The following is a 500-nucleotide window of genomic DNA, read 5'->3' as shown; positions in this document are numbered from 1 at the left end:
GGGGGGGGGCCCTAACCTGGGGTCCCATGGGAATTCTGGGGTCCCCTGGGAATCCCAGGCCCCCCTGGAGCTGCCATTGCCTCTCGCTTCTGCGCTGTCCCAGTTCAGGGATCCTCTGCCTTCCGGGTGCCCTCGCGGTTGTGGGTTTTTTAATGATATAAATTAAAAAGAAAAAGACACGTTATTAAAACATTTTCCAGCGTGTTCTTTCCTCCCCCTCCCCCCTTCCAGCAGCTTTGCCTCAGGGCAATTCCCACCCTCCCCTCTGGGTCCCGTCCCTCAGGATCTCATTCCCATCGCTCCGAGTCCCATTTCCCGTCTCTCTGGGTCTCGTCCTTCCGGGATCCTGTTCCCGTCTCTCTGGGTCCCGTTTCCCGTCCCTCCAGGTCAAGGTCCCGTCTCTCTGGGTCCCGTTCCTTCGTGTCTTGTTCCCTCCTCTGGGCCCCGTCTCTCCAGGTCCCGTTTCTGCCCCTCGGGGTCCCGTTCCCGTCCCCCTGGGC

Source organism: Chaetura pelagica, unplaced genomic scaffold (assembly GCF_000747805.2).
Source record: "Chaetura pelagica isolate M959 unplaced genomic scaffold, ChaPel_1.0 scaffold1469, whole genome shotgun sequence".
NCBI classification, from domain to species: domain Eukaryota; kingdom Metazoa; phylum Chordata; class Aves; order Apodiformes; family Apodidae; genus Chaetura; species Chaetura pelagica.
The sequence above is the reverse complement of the archived record's forward strand: the minus strand, read 5'-3'. Positions refer to the sequence as shown.